At 40.9% G+C, this 20139-nt stretch overlaps 1 protein-coding gene across 1 annotated transcript in view; it reads right to left on the bottom strand.

Moving 5' to 3' along the window:
* The window catches only part of NINL (ninein like), a 161470-nt gene that overhangs the window by 137528 nt on the left and 3803 nt on the right, over window positions 1-20139 (bottom strand). The window lies entirely within an intron of this gene.

The raw sequence follows: 20139 nt of genomic DNA on the forward strand, positions 1-20139 counted from the left end.
GCACCATTTATTAAATAGACTATCTTTACCCCAATGTAAATTCTTGCTTCCCTTGTCATAGACTAACTAACCCGTATATGCCTGAATTTAATTCTGGGCTCTCTATTCTGTTCCATTGATCTATGTGCCTGTTTTTATGCCAGTACCATACTGTTTTGGTTACTGTAGTCTTGTAGTACGTTTTAATGTCTGGTAGCATGATCCTCCCAACTTTGTTCTTATTTCTCAGAATTGCCGTGGCTATTCAGGGTCTTTTTTGGTTCCATATAAATTTTAGGATTATATTTTCTATTTCTGGGAAAAATGCCCTAGGTAGTTTGATAGGAATTGCATTGACTCTATATATTGCTTTAGGCAGTATGGACATTTTAACTATATTAATTCTTCCTATCCATGAGCATGGTAGGTTTTTCCATTTGTTTGTATCTTCTTTTATTTCTTTCTTCAGTGTCTTATAATTTTCTGAGTACAGGTCTTTTACTTCTTTGGTTAAATTTATTCCTAAGGATTTTATAGTTCTTGAAATGATTGTAAATGGAACTGTTTTCTTAATTTCTCCTTCCGATAGTTTATTATTGGTATATACAAATGCAACTGATTTCTGAGTGTTGATTTTGTATCCTGCTACCTTAGTGAATTCATCTATTACTTCCAATAGTTTTTTGATGGAGTCTTAGAGGTCCTCTATATATAGTATCATGTTATCTGCATATAATGACAATTTTACTTCCTCCTTTCCGATATGGATGCCTTTTATTTCTTTTTCTTGTCTGATTACTGTGGTTAGAACTTCCAGAACTATGTTGAATAAAAAAGGAGAAAGGGGACAACCTTGTCTTGTTCCTGATCTTAAGGGTAATGGTTTTAGCTTTTCCCCATTGAGTGTGATGTTGGCTGTGGGTTTATCATACATGGACTTTATTATGTTGAAATATGATCCCTCTATTCCCACTTTGCTAAGAGTTTTTATCATAAATGCCTGCTGTATTTTGTCAAATGCTTTTTCTGCATCTATTGATATGACCATATGATTTTTATTTTTATTTTTGTTGATGTTGTGTATCACATTAATTGATTTGCGGATGTTGAACCACCCTTGCGTATTAGGCATGAAATCCACCCCAGCACCATTTATTAAATACTGTGTTTACCCCAATATAAATTCTTGTTTTCTTTGTCACATATTAAAAAATCATATAGACATAAATCTATTTCTGACCTCTCTATTCTGCTCCCTGATCTGTATGTCTGTTTTTATGCAACTACCATGCTGCTTTACTATACCTTTGTAGTATATTTTGATATCAGCTAGCATGACACCTGCATCTTTGTTTTCATTTCTCAAAATTGCCGTGGCTATCGGTCTTTTATGGTTCCATATAAATTTAGGATTTGTTCTAGTTCTGTGAAAAATGCTATTGGTATTTTGATAGTGACTGCTTTGAATCTATATATTGCTTTGGGTAACATGAAAATTTTAACTATATTAATCCTACCCATAAACATGGAATACATTTCCATTGATTTGTATCTTCCTTAATTTCTATCTTTAATGTCTTATAGTTTTCTGAGTACAAGTCTTTTCCTTCCTTGGTTAAATTTTTTTCCAAAGTATTTTATTTTGTAATGCAATTGTAAATGGGATTGTTTTGTAATTTTCCTTTCTGATAGTTCATTATCGGTATATAAAAATGCAATCCATCTCTGAATATTAATTTTGTATCCTGCTACATTTAAATTTATTTATCAGTTGTCTATTAGCTGTGGCCTTTATAATGTAAAGATATGTTCCCTCTATTCCGACTTTGTTGAGAGTTTTCATTATAAAAGGCTGCTGGATTTTCTCAAATGCTTTTTCTCCATCTACTGGTATGATCATATGATTTTTATTTTTCATTTTGTTTATGTGGTGTATCACGTTAATTGACTTGCAGATACTGAACCAACCTTGCATACCAGGAATGATCCCACTTGATGGTGATGTATGATTTTTTAAATTTATTGCTGAATTCAGTTTAATATTTTGTTGAGGATTTTAGCGTTTATGTTCATAAGGGATACTGGCCTATAGTTTTCTTATTTTGTAATGTCTTTGGTTTTGGAATCACAGTAATGTTAACCTTGTAAAATGAGCTAGGGAGCTTTAAATCTTCCTGGATTTTTAAAAAGTCTGAGGAAAACAGGTGTAAATGCTTTTTTGAATGTTTGGTAAAATTCACCTGTGAAGCCATCTGGTCCACAACTTTTGTTTGTTAGGAACTTGTTGATTACTGATTCAATTTTGTTGGAAGTAAGTGGTTTGTTCAGATTTTCTGTTTCTTCTTGAGTCAGCCTTGGAAGATTGTATGCTTCAAGATATTTATCCATTTCTTCTAGATCAATTTCTTGGCATATAATTGCTTGTAGCATTTTTTTAAATTTTTTTGTATTTCTGTGGTGTTGGCTGTCACTTCTCTTTCATTTCTGGTTTTATTTATTTGGGTCCTCTCTCTTTTTTTTCTTGATGAGTCTGGTTAAATGTCTGTCAATTTTGTTTATCTTTTTTAAAAAACAGCTCTTGGTTTCATTCATCTTTTAGGTTTGTTCTTTTTATCTCTATTGAATTTATTTCCACTCTGTCTTTATTTCCTTCCTTGTACTCACCTTGGGCTTTGATTGCTGTTTGTTTTCCAGTTCCCTCAGGTGTATAGATACATACACTGTTTATTTGAGATTTTCCTGTTCCTTTAGGTAGGCCTGCATTGCTACTCATTTCCCTCTTAGGACTGCTTTCTCTGTGTCCCATAGATTTTGAGTCATTGTGTTTTCACTTCATTTGTCTCAAGGTATTTTGATTTCTACCTTGATCTCACTGTTGACCCATTCATTATTTAGTAGCATGTAATTTAGTCTCCATGTGTTTCTGTGTTTTTCAGTTTATCTCCTTGTAATTGGTTTCTAGTTTCATACCATCGTGGTCAAAGAAGATGCCTGATATGATTTCAATCTTAAATTCACTGAGGCTTGTTTTGTGGTCTAACATGTGGTCTATCTTGGTAAATGTTCCATGTGCACTTGAAAAAAATGTATAGTCTGCTGCTTTAGGGTAAAATATTCTAAAAATATCAATTAAATCCATCTGGTCTAGTGTGTGTCATTTAAGGTCACTTTCTGTGTTGATTTTCTATCGAGAAGATCTGTCCATTGGTGTCATTGGGCTGTTAAAGTCTCCTACTATGATTGCGTTACGGTTGATCTCTGCCTTTATGTTGGTCAATATTTGCTTTATATATTTAGGTGTTCCTGTGTTAGGTGCATAGATGTTTACTGGGTCATGTCATCTTGTTGGATTGATCCCTTTTTTATTATATAATGTCTTTCTCTCTTATTATTTTCATTTTAAAGTCTATTTTGGGGCCGGCCGAGTGGCTCAGTTGGTTAAGGTTTGGCTCGGGAGCATGAGCTCTGAGCAGCAGGGCCACAGATTCGGTTCCCACATGGGCCAATGACGCTGTGCCCTCTACAGCTAATATGGTGAACATCAGCTTGACCTGGAGCTGGGCTGCCATGAGTCACCAGCGATGGCGTAGGCTGCAGTGGGGCTGTAGTGGGCTGCCGTAAGCTACCATGAGTGGCTGGCAGACAGCATGAGCGGCCGGCAGCCGGGCAGCTCGCAAGAACTGCCCTGAACTGCCGTGAGCTGTCATGAGCCGCCGTGAGGGGCCGTCCAATGGCCAGCGACCAACTGCCTCAGCTGGGAGGAGCGCAATGATCATAATACAAACATGGGCCAGTGAAGCAACGTCCTCCACAACTAGGCTGAAGAACAAAAGAACAGCAACTTGTCTGTTCCCCTTCCCCGCTTCCCCAATGCTGTTCCCCTCCCCCAATTCCCCAATAAAATAATTTTTTAAATTAATTAAAAATTAAGTCTATTTTGTTGGATAATAAGTATGACTACCCCAGGTTTTGTCTCATTTCCATTTACGTGAATTATCGTTTTCCATCCCTTTACTTTCAGTCTCTGTGTGTCTTTCAATTGTGGCGGGTTTCTTGTAGACAACATATGTTTTGGTCTTGTTTTCTTCTTCACTCAGCTACCCTATGTCTTTTGTTTGAGCATTTAATCATTTACATTTAAAGTGATTATTGATAGGCACATAGTTATTGCCATTTTATTATTCAGATTTTTGTTCTTCATTATTTTTCTCCTTTTGCTGAAAGAAGTCCTTCTACCTTTTTTTTTTTAATTCTCACTTGTTGGTAATGAATTCTTTTATATTTTTCTTCTCTGGGAAGCACTTTATCTCTCTCTTAAGTCTAAATGATAGCCTTGGTGGGCAGAGTAGTCTTGGTTGTAGACCCTTGTTTTTCATCACTTTGAATATTCCTGCCATTCCCTTCTGCCCTGCAAAGTTTATGTTGAGAAATCAGCTGACAGTCTTATGGGGTCTTCCTTGTAAGTTACTAGTTGCCTTTCTTTTGCTGCTTGTAGGATTCTCTCTTTTTCTTTAATCTTTGGCATTTTAATTATGATGTGTGTTGGTGTGGTCCTGTTTCAGTTCATCTTGTTTGGGACTCTGTGCTTCCAGGGCTTGTATGTCTATTTCCCTCACCAGATTAGGGAAGCTTTTAGTCATTATATTATTTTATCAAATAAGTTCTTGATCCCTTGCTCCCTCTCTTCTCCTTCTGGTACTCCTATGAAGCAAATGTCTCGCTTCATGTTGTTCCACAGGTCCCTTAAACTATCTTCATATCTTTCATTCATTTTTCTTTTCATTGTTCCAATTGGGTGTTTTCTGCTTCCTTGTCTTCTAAATCACTGATTCAATCCTCCAATTCATCTAATCTGCTGTTGATTCCTTCTATGTTCTGCATTTCAGTGATTGTATTCTTCGTTTCTGACTGGTTCTATTTTATGGTTTGTATGTCCTTCTTTATATTTGCTATCTCTTTGTTGAAATTCTCACTAAGTTCCTTAAGCATTCTTATAATCAGTGTTTTAAAGTCTGTCTCTTGTAGGTTGGTTGCCTCCATTTCACTTAATTCTATTTCTAGAGGTTTCTCCTGTTCTCTTATTTGGGACAGGCTTTTCTGTTTGTTTCTTCATTCTAGCTGCCACTCAGTGTTTGCTTCTATGTATTAAGTAGATCTACTGTCTCTCAGTCTTTGCTCATGGCCTTATGTAGTACGTGTCCTGTGTGGTCCAATGGTGCAGTCCTTGATCTCCTGTGTGTAAGTTCCAGGAGTGTCCCTTGAGTGTGTTCTGTGTGTTCTGTTGTAGTTGACCCTTGAATGCTTTTGACAAGTCAATGGGTGGGACTCTCAGGCTGACTGACTGTGAAAACTGGCTATGCCCACAGTGTATATGGGTTATGCCCAGAGCTGCTGTATGGAGGCAGACACCTTCAGAGGAGGTTTTGCCCTGTGGGATCTTGTGCTTGGTGAGACCCTCCCCTTTGGGTGTGCCGCTTTTGGGGCTAACCAGGTAGTGCTCTGGTGTGGTCTGAAGCTGGCCTCTGGGTGTGTTGTTTCTGTTTTCTCTTGGGATGGGCTCCCATGTAGGCCAATGTCAGCCTTGCCTGTTACCAGCCCATGGTTATCTGGTAGGAACCACAAAGCTATATGTCTTTGGCTGCTGCCTGTGTTGGATCTGGAGACATGTGGGGGTGGTCTCACTGTGAACCGAGGCTGGCTACCACCTGTTGTGGGCCTGAGGCAGCTTAGCAAAAGGCCTAGGGCCCCCTAGGCCTATTGCCACCCGCCAACTGCCCATAAGGCCCATCCATTGAAAGAGCCTCCTTAGGTGCACAGGCTGGGCTGGTAGACATGGTGTTGAGAGTATCCTCAGTGAACTCGCACTAGCTGGGTGCGGTGCAGTCCCAAGGAGTCATGAGACATGGGCAGTGGTTTTTACAAAGTTAATGCAGATTCAGTTCTTACACCAGTGCCCAGCTTATTACCTCTTCACATAGCACCTCAGAAAACAGCAACCAGCTACCGCTCACCTCAGGGCAATGCCTGGTCTGTGATCACTTCCTGCAATGCCCTTAGAATACTGCAGCCAACACTTGCCTCAGGCTCACAAATTCCCAAGAGATGCCCAAGAGTGTCTGTGGTGCAGATTTTGGGTCACTGTCCACCACAAAAATCTCCCTGGACCATTGCAGACTGTCCACTGCTGGAAAAGACCTCCACGGCTGATGGGGCAGGGCTGGCCATCCAGGCGCACAGAGTGCCCCTAGCAATGCAGCTCTAGTTGGGCGGGGCGGGGTTCCAGCTAAGTGTTGTGGTCAGTGATTTCTACAAAGTCAATGCAGTCTCGGCTCCCACACCAGTTCTGGGCCTGCGACCACCCTGCAGAAACGCCATGAGAACACCACGGCCAGCCACCACCTGTCTCAGGCCTGCAGGTTCCCGAAAGCTGCCCAAGAGACGCTGCAGCACAGGTCTTGGTTAATGCCCATCAGCAAACTTTCCCAGGCCGGCAAGGGCCATCTGTCCACTGCAAACAGGCTCCTGCAGCCTGTGCGGTGGGCCCAGCACACAGCAGTCAAGAGGTTCCCAGGTAATGTAGCCCCAGCTGTGCTGTGGGTGGGAACCCAAGGTATCACCAAGATGGTGCACACATGTGGATTCCACCAAACCAATGTGGTCCCAGGTTTGTCCCTTTAGGAGGGGGCTAAAAACTGAAAAGATGGCAACCTCCTATAGGCCACATGTGTGTCAGGCTCCACAGGGACAACAATGGCTCCTGTCCCTCAACCTTCCACACCAAAGCCACACAACTCAATCCTTCCCTGCATGTCCCTGGGCCTCCTGAGCTGCCACCCCTCCAGCAGAGACCAGGTGAGTGCCCGCAAGTGAGTGAGCCTGTATGCTGGCTCTACACGAGGGTGTCCAGGTACTCTCTACCCCACCAGTAAGGACAGAAAGAGTCATCGCTTATTTTCACTGCCAGATGACATGGGAACTCCTCTTCCTGGCACAGGACCCCTGGGTTGGGGAGCCTATCATGGGGCTTGGACTCCTCCCTCTTTGGGGGTACCTCTGTCACTGAGGTGTCCCTTCCAGCATTCAACCACTATCTGTGGGTTTGGGGTCAGCCTGTTTCACATCTCCACCCCTCCTACCCGTCTTGATGTGGCCTCTTCTTTACATCCTTAGTTATAGAGGTTCTGTTCAGCTAGTCTTCAGATGATTCTTGAGGTTGACTGTTCTATAATTTATTTGTAATTTTGGTGTGACCCTGGGATGCAGTAGGCATAGCATTTACCTAACCCGCCATCTTGGACTTCCATCCATCCTGGCAATGACTTTTTAGAGAGTACCCTAAAGGCACAATACATGAAAGAAATAACTGATAAGCTAGACTTAATTAATATTAAAAACATTTGCTGCATGAAAGATACTGTAAAGAAAATAAGATGATGGGGCCGGCCGAGTGGCGCGATGGTTAAGAACTCGCTTGGGATGCCAGAGGGCCCCGGTTCGGATCCCACATATGAGGGCCAGTGACACTGCCCTCTACAGCTAAGATGCTGAACAACAGCTCAACCTGGAGCTGGGCTGCTGTGAGTCGCCGGCGATGGCGTAGGCTGCAGCCCCTGTGGCAGTGGGTTGCCATGGGCTACCGTATGTAGCCAGCAGCCAGCGTGAGCGGCCAGCAGCCGCAGTGAGCGGCCATCCAGAAGCCGGCGACTGATCTGCCTCACCCGAGAAGAGCGCAATGATGGTGCCAACTTGGGCCAGTGAAGCAACATCCTCCACAACTAGATTGAAGAACAAAACGACAGCAACTTGTCTGTTCCCCTTCCCCCAATTCCCCAGCACTGTTCCCATCCCCCCAATTCCCCAATAAAAATCTTAAAAAAAAAAAATCACTATGCAACAACATGGAAAAAAAAAAAAGTAAATAAGATGATGAAAAACAAACTGGGGAAAAATATTTGCAAACATCTGATAAAAGGCTGCAATCCAAAATAAATAAAGAACTCTTAAAACTCAACAATAAGAAAAAGAACAGCCCCATTATAAAATGGGCAAAATGTATGAACAGACACATCACTAAAGAAGATATACAGATGGCAAATAAGCATATGAAAAGGTATTCAACATCATATGAGAACTGCATTAAGGAACTACAAATTAGAACGACACACTAGGGCCGGCCAAGTGGTGCGATGGTTAAGAGCTGGCTTGGGACGCCAGAGGGCTCCGGTTCAGATCCCACATATGAGGGCCAGTGACACTGCCCTCTACAGCTAAGATGCTGAACAACAGCTCAACCTGGAGCTGGGTCGCAACGGCGTAGGCTGCAGCCCCTGTGGCAGTGGGTTGCCATGGCTACCGTGTGTAGCCAGCAGCCAGCGTGAGCGGCCAGCAGTGAGCGGCCATCCGGAAGCCAGCAACTGATCTGCCTCACCCAGGAGGAGCGCAATGATGATGCCAACTTGGGCCAGTGAAGCAACGCCCTCCACAACTAGACTGAAGAACAAAACGACAGCAACTTGTCTGTTCCCCTTCCCCCAATTCCCCAATAAAAATCTTTAAAAACAAAAGACACACTACTACACATCTATTAGAATGGCCAAAAACCAAACCAATGATAACACAAAATGCTAACAAGGAGGGGGATCAACATGAATCCTCATTCACTGCTTGTGGAAATGCAAAATGGTACAGCCTCTTTGGGAGATAGTTTGGCAGTTTCTTACAAAATTAAATACACTGTTACCATATGATCCAACAATTGGACTCCAGGGTATTTATCCAAATGAGTGGAAAACTTAAGTCCACACAAAAACCTGCACATAAATGTTTACAGCAACTTTATTCATAATTGCCGAACGTTGTTTGTAACCAAGATGTCCTTTAATCGGTGAACAGAATCCATACAGTGGAATATTATTCAGCACTAAAAAGAAATGAGCTATCAAACCATGAAAAGACATGGAGGAACCTTAAAAGCATGTTGCTAAGTGAAAGAAAACTATCTGAAAAGCCTGGATCCTATACACTTCCAACCATATGACATTCTGGAAAAGCTAAAATTGTGGAGACAGTAAAAAAATCAGTGGTTGCCAGGGGTGGGGACAGGGAGGATACATATACAGAGCACAGGGGATTTAGGGCACTGAAACTATTCTGTATGGAGCTATAACAGTAGAAACACGTCATTAAACATTGTCAAAACCCATAGGATGTGAAACACAGAGAGTAAACCCTAATGTAAATTATATACTCTGAGTAATAATGATGTGTCAATGTAGGTTTATCAACTGTAAAAAATGTATCACACTGGTGAAGGATGTTGATGGTGGGAAGGCTACAAGGTGAGAATTATATGGAAACTTGGTTCTTTCTCTTCAATGTTGCTGTGGACCTAAACTACTCTAAAAAATAAAGTGTATTAAATATGTTTTTTTAAAAAGACAAGGGCCAGCCGAGTGGCTCAGTTGGTTAAGAACTCACTCAAGAGTTTGAGCTCTGAGCAACAGTGGTTCAATGCCCAGCCCAAGCTGAGCTGCCACTGAGCTGCCAAAAGGTGGCAGGATGGCTCAGCTAAATAAAAACAAAACAAAACCAAAAAAAACAGAAAAATGTTTAGATGAAATACAGTCATGCACCACATAATGTTTTGGTCAACAACAAACCGATATACAACAGTGGTCCCATAAGATTACAATGGAGCTGAAAAGCTGCTATCACCTGGAGACATCATAGCTATCATAAAGGTGTTACAATGTGTTTGTGATTTAAATTAAATATTATTATAAAAGAGTGAAAAAGCTTTAAAAAATTAAAATGTTTAGAAAGTAAAAAAGTAACAGTAAGCTAAGGTTAATTTATTGTTGAAAAAAACACTATTTTTTGCAAATTTAGTGTAGCCGAAGTGTACAGAGTTTATAAAATCTACAGTAATTTACAGTAATGTCCTAGGCATTCACATTCACTTGCCACTTACTTACTGATTCACCTAGAACAATTTCCATTCCTGCAAGCTGCATTCGTGGTAAATACCCTCTACAGGTATACCACTTTTTATCTTTTATATTGTACTTTTACTGTACTTTTTCTGTTTAGATATGTTTAGATACACAAATACATTGTGTTACAATTACCTACAGTACTACAGTAACATGCTGTACAGGCTTGTAGCCTAGGAGCAATAAGCCATACCATTGAGCCTAGTGTGTAGTAGGCGATAACATCTAGGTTTGTATACATACACTCTATGATGTTTGCACAACAAAATCACCGCACAATGCATTTCTCAGAATGTATCCCCATCATTAAGCGATGCATGACTACTGATATATGTATGCTACAACACTGATGAACATTGAAAACATTACACTAAGTAAAAGAAGTCAGTCATAAAGACCACATATAGTATGATTCCACTTACATGAAATGTCCAGAATAGGCAAATCTATAGAGAAAAAAGTAAATTAGAAGGTTCCCTAGGGTTGACAGGGGTGGGGAAGTGTTGGAAAGAAATAGGGAGTGATTGTGGGATTCTTTCAAGGTGATGAAACTGTTCTAAAAAATTTTGTGGTAATGATTTCCCAACTCTGTGAATATACTAAAAACCACTGGAATTTACATGGTAAGTGGGTGAATTACATGGTATGTAAATCGTATCTCAACAAAGCTATTGGAATCTATACCATGTATACTGTAAACCTAAGAATGCTGAAGACGCCATATTAATAGACTTCTACCAAAGATAGACTTTTTACAGTGATAACTCAGCAGAAAGGCATATAAATGTTATGTGCCTAACAACAGAGCCTCAAAATACACAGAGCAAAAACTGTCAGAATGATAGCGAAAAAGACAATTTCTCAATCATAGTTGGAAATGTTAATACTAGTTTCCTGGCAGATGATTACCATCAACCACCTTGTCTAGAAATAAATATGCTGAGTATGACATGCAATATAAGCATTCACTTCACAGTAAGTTTTTATCTCCTTCAAACTGATAAGGATTTTTCAGCAGTCAAGTCTTAAAAAACTGACCAATTTGCACTGATGACATTTTCCTTCTTACAAAATTTTCCAAGCACAGAAACACATTCAAAACATTCCATTTTTCCAAAAACATAGTCACATCTTTCCTCTTAAGATTTTAAAATTCTCTACTCCCCAGCACCAAGGTGGTTATTGATGAGAAGAAGCCCTGGTTCCTTTCAGAAGTGTGTTTAGGGAAAACTACAAGTAGTCAGCCAGAGATATACAGTGTCCAAGCATAGCTGTTTCTTGAGTATTGCAAACATGATGCAGTAAAAAGTGGAGAAACCTTGTATCTCCATTTCATACTCACAGCTGTAGATATTTGTTCATTTCCTAATCTCAAGCAACAGAGACAAGACACACACTTGCATCTTTTGCTTTTCCCAGAGGCTGTTTTGCTGCCAAGGCCTTGTGATATTCTCTAGGGTTTTACAGGTTTTGTAACACTGTTACTTTTTGCCAATTACATGCATGATTCTGTCTGTCTCAAGAGACTTTTACAAGTCATTCAACATAAAACATATTCATATAATGACCTTGTATAACACCTAAAAGCATTTCCACACCCACAGAGCCTCAAACAAAGCCATGACAAGGACTCTGTGCTCCTCCATTCTAAGGATCCAGGGCCCCATAGCACGTTCACTCCTGTCAAAACACCCACAAGTAATACGATGCCCTCTGCTTGGCTGTAGGAGCAGAAGGAAAATCAGGATTAGGCTAAAACACAGTGAGTACATTAAAATGGAGGAGGTGCCTGGTGCAGCTACAAATGCCACAGGAGGATGTCAGAAACAGCTTATTTTTTAAAAGAAAAAAAAGCAAGTTGCAAAATAGTATTCATTCAACAAATGTTTACTGAGCACACACTATGTGCCTTGCACATTCTAGGCCCATGGTGTACTGCAACAAACAATACAGACAAATCTCCCACCTGTGGAACTTATATTCTAGTAGGGGTAGACAAATAAACACAATAAATACACAAATTCTATTTTAGATGGTGAGAAGTAGTATGGAGAGAAATAAAGCAAGAGGGGGTGGGGGAGATAGTTTACAATTTTAAATACGGTGGACTGGGACAGTCTGATAAGGTGACTTTTCTGCATGAATAAAGGTGTCCACCGTTAGTCTGCATACACATGGCTGTGCATGCAGAGAAAATGTCTGGAAGGATGCATCATTTCCATCTTGAAGGAGCTAACAAGGCATGTTCAGAACCAGCAAAGGTGGCATCAAATGATTTAAGGGGGTCCCTAAACTCCTGCAAATACTCCCCTGCCTGCTTTTTAAAACCTGAAATTCCCTTAATGATGGTGAAAAACTACTTGTGCTCCAATGTTACCCAGTGATCATGGAAGCATATGGCTGATGACTGGGCTTTGTTCATTTACAGGAGAAGGGGGGCATAAATTCCAAGAAGACATGGGGTCACTCAGTTAGGAGGAGCAAAGGCAGATAAGAGGTAACAGGAAAACATCTCAGACAGCACTTAGTCCAGGCTCAGTTATCCCCAACTGATACAGAACATGAAAAAGCTAATGCATAGTGTTCATATCCTGTGGTTGAAACACACACAATTCCAGTATTCTAACTTTATCAAGTTTATATAAAATAATTTAACAGTGACTGAACACCCTGGATATTTACCAATTGTGGCTGCACTATGCTGAATCCTTGCTCACTCTAGACCAAGAATCGGCAATCTTTTGAGACGGAAGAGCCGCCAGAGGTTGGCAAACTGCAGCTCATGAGCCACATGCGGCTCTTTGGGTATGTACATGTGGCTCTGAAGTAAAATTGAAAATGAAAATAAAACTACCATAGTTTCATTTATAATATTTCTTTAAATTTTCCTTATTTGTAAAATATATTTATGGCTCTCGAATAATTTTTAAATTGTTGTGAGGGACAGGATTGGCTCTTCCAGGGTTTGCCAAACTTTTGAGATGGAACGTACCCAAAGAGCCACATGTGGCTAACGACCCGCAGTTTGCCAAACGCTGCTCTAGACCATTCACACTAAGGTGGGGGAGGTGGAGCTATAGAACAGGGTTTCTTACACCCAATTCTCCCACATTCTCAGGCAACAAAGTTTTCCATGTGAAAATAGATTACTTATTCAATCAGTAATCACCTTTCAGCTAAGTTCTGCCTCAAAAATTCAGTGCTAGTGTTAGCATGAGTTATGAATTAGCACCAAGCACTTCTATTTTATTTTGTTTTTAAAGATTTTTATTAAAATATAGTTAACATACAATATTATATTAGTTTCAGGTGTACATCATAGTTATTCAACATTTCTATACCTAAATAGGTGATCAGCATAAGTCCAGCAACCATCTACACTGTACCACGCTATCACAATATTATTGATTACATCCTTATGTTGTACATTACATCCCCAAGGCTTATTTGTTTTATACCTGGAAATCTGAACGTCTTATTCCCCTTCATCTTTTCCCCCTTTTTTAATTTTTCAATTACAGTTGACATTCGTATTACTTTATATGAATTTCAGGTGTACAACATAGAGGTTAGACATTTACATAACTGAAGAAGTGATCCCACTAACTAGTCTAGAACCCCCTGGCACTATATATATTTATTACCGTATTATTGACTATATTCCCAATACTTTACATCCTCTTGACTATTTTGCAATAAACAATAATAAATAATAAATCTTGTACCCATCTGACACCATATATGATTATTACAATATTATTGACTATATTCCTTATGCTATACCCTACATCCCATGACTACTCTGTAGCAACCAATTTGTATGTTTCTTTTTAATTCTTTTTTTACTTTCATTTGATGTTTTTATTCTTTGTGAAAGTTTTTCAAAGATTTTTATTAAAATATACCTAATATGCATTACTATATTAGTTTCAGCTATACATCATAGTTATTCAACAGTACCCACCTAGCACTATACAGTTACATTACTGATTTTATTGCCTATGCTAAAGAAATGATCACCATAAGCCCAGCAACCATCTGACACTGTACTACACTTTCACAATATTATTGATCTCCCCCCCTTTTTTTTAAGATTTTATTGGGGGAATTGGGGGAGGGGAACAGCATTGGGCAATCGGGGAAGAGGAAACAGACAAGTTGCTATCCTTTTGTTCTTCAGTCTAGTTGTGGAGGACGTTGCTTCACTGGCCCATGTTGGTGCTGTGATCACGGTGCTCTTCCTGGCTGAGGCAGTTGCTCGCTGGCCATTGGACGGCCGCTCACGGTGGCTCACAGCAGCTCATAAAAGCTCATGCCTGCTGCCGGCCAGCTCCACTGCAGCCTATGCGTCGCCAGCGACTCACAGCAGCCCCGCTCCAGGTCGAACCATTGTTCACCATCTGAGCTATAGAGGGTGCAGCGTCACTGGTCCTCACGTGGGATCCGAACCAGGGCCCTGCTGCTCAGAGATGGCATCCCAAGCCAACTCCTAACCAACATGCCACTCGGCCAGCCCTCCCCCCTTTTTAAGTGTTTCAATACAAGTTGATATTCAATATTATTTTATATTAGTTTCAAGGGTATAGCACAGTGGTTAGACATTTATGTAATTCATGAAGTGAAACCCCTGACTAGTATCACCTGGCACTGTACATAGCTATTACCATATTATTCCCTGTATTTTACATCCCCATGACTATTTTGTACCTACCAATTTGTATTTCTTAATCGCATCACCTTTTCCACCCTGTCCCCAACTCCCTCACGTCTATCAGCCTGATAGATCTAGTATCCATCTGACAACATACAGTTATTATATTTCTTATGTTATATATATGTATATATATATACATATACATATATATATATATATCTTATGCTATACCCTACATTCCCATGACTACTACATAACAACCAATTTGTACTTCTTAATCCCTTGCCCTTTTTACCTATCCAACTCCCCTCCCATCTAGCAACCTTCAAAATGTTCTCTGTATCTATGAGTTTGTGTCTGTTTCATTTGTTTGTTTATTTTGTTCTTAGGTACCACTCATAAGTGAAACCACATGACATTTGTATTTTGCTGTCTGACTTATTACACTCAATGGCAAGATTTCATTCTTTTTTATAGCTGAGTAATATTCCATTGTATATCTATCTGTACAACCTCTTCTTTATCCAATCATCTATTCATAAACACCCAGCATGCCTTCATATCTTGGCTTATGTAAATAATGCTGCAATGAACATATGAATGATCACTTCCCCTTGAAGTAGTATTTTGGGTTTCTTTGGATAAATACCCAGAAGTAGGATTACTAGGTCCTTCTTTGTCTCTTTATATCGTGTTTGTTTTAAAGTCTATTTTGTCTGGTAGAAGTATTCCTACCCTAGCTTTTTGTTTATTTCCATTTTCATGAAATATCTTTTTCCATCACTTTCTTTTCAGTATCTATGTGTCTATTGATCTGAAGTGAATCTCCTGTAGGCAGCATATGTCAGGGTCTTGTTTTCTTATCCATTCAGCCCCCCTATCTTTTGATTGGAGCATTTAATCCATTTACATCGAAAGTACTTGTTGATAGGTATGTAGTTATTGCCATTTATTATTCATACTTTTGATTTTTTTTTCGCTTAAAGTTGAGTCCCTCTAAGATTCCTTGTAATACTGGTTTGGTGGTGATGAACTCCTTTAGCTTTTTCTTGTCTGGGAAGCTCTTTATCAGTCCTTTGATTCTAAATAATTGCTTTGCTGGGTACAGTAATCTTGTTTGTACATCCCTGCTTTTCATCACTTTGAATATTTCATGCCAATCCCTTCTAGCCTGCAAAGTTTCTGTTGAGAAATCAGCTGACAGTCATAGGAGCTCCCTTGTAGGTAACCGCTTTTCTCTCACTGCTTTTAAGATTCTTGCTTTGTGTTTAACTTTTGGCATTTTAATTATGACATGCCTTGCCATTGGTCTTTTTGGTTTCATCTTGTTTTGGACTCCGTGCTTTCTGGACTTGTATATTTCCTTCACCAGGTTAGGGAAATTTTCTGTCATTATTTCTTCAAATATGTTTTCAATTCCTGCTCTCTCTCTCTTCTCCTTCTGGTATCCCTATATTGTGAATGTTGGTACGCTTGTTGTTGTTCCAGAGTCCCCTTAAGCTCTCCTCAGTTTTTTTGGATTCTTTTTTCTTTTTGCTGTTCTGATTGGGTGTTTTCTGCTACCTTATCTTCTACATTGCTGGTTCAATCCTCTGCTTCATCTAATCTAGTGTTGATTTCCTCTAACATATTCTTCATTTCAGTTATTGTAGACTTTGACTGGTTCTTTTTTATGTTCTATCTACATTTTTATGTTTTCTATCTCTTTGTTGAAGTGCTCCCTGATATCACTGAGCATCCTTATAACCAGTGTTTTGAACTCTGCTCCTGATAGAGTGCTTGTCTCAATTTTGTTTAGTTCATTTTCTGGAGTTTTGCTCTGCTCTTTTATTAGGGACATGTTTCTTTGTCTCACCGTCTTGGCTGCCTCCCTTTGTTTGTTTCTATGTATTAGGTAAGGCCATTATGTCTCCTGGTATTAGTACAGGCCTAATATAGTAGGTGTCCTGTGGGGCCCAGTGGCGCAGTCTCCCTGTTCACCTAAGCTGAGTGCTCCAGATGTGTCTCTCATGTGGGTTGTGTCGCACCTCTTATTGTAGCTGACTCTTGGTTGCTGTCTGCATGTCAATGGGAGGAATTGACCCTCAGGCTGACTGGTTGTGAGGACTGGTCATGAACTACAGTGGAGGAGCTGTTGTGCAGGGGCTGACCCTATAAAACGGTATTCACTTTAGCAGAGCTCTGGTGCCTGCCCAGTCTGTCTTTTGGGTGTCATCTTTTGGGATGAGGCAGCTGGGTGATGCTCTGGCTCAGTCTAAAGCTGGCTACCTGGCACGCCAGTCCTGGGGCCTCCTCGGAGGGGACCCGCTGCAGGCCAAGTTCAGCTGCAGCCTGTGTCCTGCTTAGAGCCACCTGGCATGAGCCACAATGTGCAGACGGCCACCACCAGCACTGGGCATGGAAATGCCTCAAGAGGCCAAGCTGCGAAGTAAAGCTGGCTGCTACTAGTGCCAGGCTTGGGGCTGCTCAGCACAAGGTACAAGACATGCCAAAGCCAGATGCTATTTGTTTGGGCTTTGTAAACCTTTGAAAGATTTTAGGAAAGTCTGCAGCATGAGCCAAGACACACTGTTTATATGGAAAACTCACTGGAACCAGCTTTGGTGTGCCCGAAAGTTGGGTGGGGTCTCAGGGAATCAGCAGGGCAGGGTGGAGTTGGGGGAAAGAATGGTATTAGCCAGGTTGACGGAGACTCAGACTTGGCACCCACTCACATCTGCACACAGGGATGGGGAAGGGCTCAACAAAGAAACACTGGATTCTGCCAGCTCCTCCATCAGGGAGAAAGCTGTCCCTCAAGCCCTCACCCTGAGGCCAGACAACTCAGCTTCTCCCCATATGTCCCTGGAGCCTTTGGAGCTGCAGCCCCAGCACTGGAGCTCAGACTGAATGAGTCTGCCAATGAACAGGTTCATGCGTGGGCCCTTTCAGAAAACACGTGGGAATCCAGCTGCCCTTCATCTCACTAAGCTACAATCTCTGCTGGTTTTCACAGAAGTGTGAGTACTCTCGGCACTGAAACTCTGGGCTGGGGAGCCTGGTTTGAGACTGGGACCCCTCACTCCTCCAGGGGTGGGGGAATCTCCATAGCCCTCCTGATTTTTAATGGTCACACGTGGGTGTGGGACTAGCCCATTCTGCATCTCTGCTCCTCCTACCAATCTCAAGGTGGCTTCTTCTGTATGTCCTTAGCTGTAGGACTTCAGCTCAACAAGACTTCAGGAGATTCTTAATGATGATTATTTTGTAGTTTATTTGTAATTTTGATGTGGTAGCAAGAGGAGGCAAGCACAGTGTTTACCTACCCCACCATCTTGACCTGAAATCTCCAAGTACCTCTATTTTAGTTTTGTGGCTACTAAGAAAAGACCAGAGGCAAATTAATTTTATAAATGCACACTTTGAGGGGCCAGCTGAGTGGTTCAGTTGGTTAAGAGCTTGCTCAAGAGTGCAAGCTCTGAACAACAGGGTCGCCGGTTCGATTCCCACATGGGACACTGAGCTGTGCCCGAGCTGAACTGCCGCTGAGCTGCCAACAGGTGGCAGGATGGCTCAGCTGATGAGAGTACATGCTCCTAACAACAAGACTGCCTGTTCAATGGTGGGCTACACCCTCCCACAACTAAGACTGAACTTGGCACCTTGAGCTTAGAGGCCAAGAGCTGCTGACTGGCAGCCAGATGGTGACTGGTGCCCTCCACAACCAAGATTGAAGAACAACAACTTGGCTGGTCCCCCTCCCCAATTCCCCAACACTGTTCCCCTCTCCTAATTCCCCAATTTTTTTTTAAAAGGAACCTAGAATTAGTAAATTATCAAATTGGCTTCAGTCAGTAGGTAGCTCAAGACCCTGGAAGTCAGGTGGCCCTCATATATCTGTGCCAAAATAGGCACAGAAATTTTTGCTGAGCCAAGGCCTGGGCCTGGCATCCCTATGTGTTCCAGCAGCTGTTAACCTCCCCTCCAACAACCTGAAGACTTCCCCAGAATCTTCAAGGGACTGGGAGACGATGTCCTTTTCTCCAGGAGCTACAGCCCCTGTACCTTTCCTAGTCTTCAGGGATCTCTCTTGTGGAGTTTAATGCCCCCTTTCACAGCACTTGCTGTCTCCTCTCTCCTAAAGTGCTCCCTCAAGGAACCTGGGGTCTTAAAGCAGAAGAGAGGAAAGGGGGAGGCTCTATGAGGACTGAATAGCAGTAGCCAAAACATCTTTCAGAAGTAAAGGTGAAAGAAGGGCATTCTCCAGTAAAGAAATACTATGAAAATGTGTCACTAGCAGACCTGCTGTAAAAGAAATGAAAAAACTTCAGATGAAAGGGAAATACTACCAGAGGGAAAGCTAAAATTTCAGGAATAGAGGAGCAATAGAAACGGTAAAAACAGTTACAGAAATAGGAGAATATTTTCTCTCATATACAAGAAACTGGAGCTCTCTTGTATAAAGAACTCATACAAGTTCTTTAAACATGTATGACCAGAAAGCAAAATTTGTAACATTATTTGAGGCAGTTTTCAATGTATGAAGATGTACACATATAACAAATACAGTATAATAGAGGGAGGGGAAAGGAACCTACATGGTGGTACTTACTGTGGCACAATCTTAGTTCTAAATAGGCAAAGCTTAAATATGAACACTGTAATCCCTAGAGCAACCTCTAAAAGAACTATATAAAAATACATAATCAACAACCCCAATAGACTGATTAAAATGAATACTAAGAAACATTCAAGTAATCCAGGAAAAGAGAGAAATAAAAATATAAGGGACAAAGGAAAAACAAATAATAAACTGACAGACCTATATCAAAACGTATTAATAGTTACATTAAATGTAAGTGATCTAAAGACACCAATTAAAAGAGAGGGGCTAGCAGATTGAATTTTTTTTTTTTGGAAGACCCAAATATAGTAAGTCCCTGACTTATGAACATTCAAGTTGCGAACTTCCACAGATACGAACGGAACTCGCATTACGAACATTCGTAGATGTGAACAAATCACGGAAGTAGCTCACATGTCTGCTGGACATTGTCACAGTTGTGCTGTGTGCTTACTGTACAGTGAGATCTTGTACAGTAGTACATCAGAGCCCAGGGTGTCGAGAAGCAAGAGGAAAAGCAGTGGTGATGTGGAGGGGACTGCTAGGAAGTGCAAAGCAATAGCCATGGAAACAAAAGTGAAAATAATTGAGAGATTGGACTGAGGCGAAAAGATGGTAGACGTTGCTTGTTCTTATAACATGAATCGTTCAACCACTGGCTTTACATTGTATATTTGTGTCAAAGGTGTATAAGATTCACTTTGTCGGACTTACGAATGAATCCAGCTTACGAATGTTCTCCCAGAACAGAACTCATTCGTAAGTCAGGGACTTAACTGTGTATGCTCTCTACAAGAAATCTACTTCAGATATAACTAAAAAAGGTGGGGAAAATAAACCACATAAACAATATTTTTTTTAAAACGTGGAGTGGTTATATTAATATCAGAAGTAGACTTGGAAGTGAGAAA

The sequence above is a fragment of the Hipposideros armiger genome, unplaced genomic scaffold (genome assembly GCF_001890085.2).
Source record: "Hipposideros armiger isolate ML-2016 unplaced genomic scaffold, ASM189008v1 scaffold_1463, whole genome shotgun sequence".
Classification (NCBI taxonomy): domain Eukaryota; kingdom Metazoa; phylum Chordata; class Mammalia; order Chiroptera; family Hipposideridae; genus Hipposideros; species Hipposideros armiger.